Genomic DNA, 1,055 nt, shown 5'->3' on the forward strand with positions numbered 1-1,055 from the left:
ATGAGTAATTTATGATCTCATTCACACTTTCAGAACTTGACAGGTAAATCAAAACATTAACACCAAATTCATTTGTTGTATACACACTTATGCATCCATATATATATATATATATATATATATATATGTATATATATACATATATGTACAAGAATTATAATTTAGAAAAAATAATAAGGTACTCAGAGATCTGGATGGTTGTACATTTACACATTTTTATTAATATGTCACATGTTTTCATAAATCTGGAGAATCTAACGATTCTTATTTCTTTATTGCCCACAAGGGGCTAAACATAGAGGGGACAAACAAGGACAGACAAAGGGATTAAGTCGATTACATCGACCTCAGTGCGTAACTGGTACTTAATTTATCGACCCCCAAAAGGATGAAAGGCAAGGTCGACCTCGGCGGAATTTGAACTCGGAACGTAACGGCAGACGAAATACCGCTAAGCATTTCGCTCGGCTAGCTAACGTTTCTGTCAGCTCGCCACAAGCTTCTTGCCCCACAGCATGCCTTAGCCATTTTTCAATGCTTTCTAGGGGTAAGCAATAAGGAAATAACAAGAGCTAGCCAAGGACAAAAATCGGATCTTTTTTAAAACAGGGGCCCACAGTATTTTCTTAACAAAACACTTTGAAACTTGGAACACTGGTAGAATGTGTCATATAAAACATTTTTTCTCTTAGTCTTCTTAAAAAAAATGAAATCCCTAAGTTATTCCATGTTAAAGTTGTCGTATTTCTGTAATTTCAACCAATCACGGACGTCCATTCAGCCGATATACATTAAGTGCCGACTACATAAACAAACGATTCTGAAACAATTAACCCTAACCCTAAACCTAGGGTTAGGGTTAGGGTTAAAGCAAATTTAAAATGAAAAAAGCAAATAAAACGAAGGTATGGAGATTAAATACGCTTTACATCACTTAATCAGCAAAGGAGTAAATGTAAACAACTGAATACTTGTCAGTGATTGGTTGAAATTATCGAAATAAGACAATTTTTTACATGAAATAAATTCGAATACAAAAATATTTTTCTGTTCTA

The 1,055-nt window shown here is 33.9% G+C and overlaps 1 protein-coding gene across 1 annotated transcript in view; it reads left to right on the forward strand.

The window, feature by feature from the left end:
- LOC128251216 (uncharacterized) overlaps nt 1–1,055 on the forward strand; it is a 6,318-nt gene that overhangs the window by 4,330 nt on the left and 933 nt on the right. The window lies entirely within an intron of this gene.

Source organism: Octopus bimaculoides, chromosome 29 (genome assembly GCF_001194135.2).
Source record: "Octopus bimaculoides isolate UCB-OBI-ISO-001 chromosome 29, ASM119413v2, whole genome shotgun sequence".
Classification (NCBI taxonomy): Eukaryota; Metazoa; Mollusca; class Cephalopoda; order Octopoda; family Octopodidae; genus Octopus; species Octopus bimaculoides.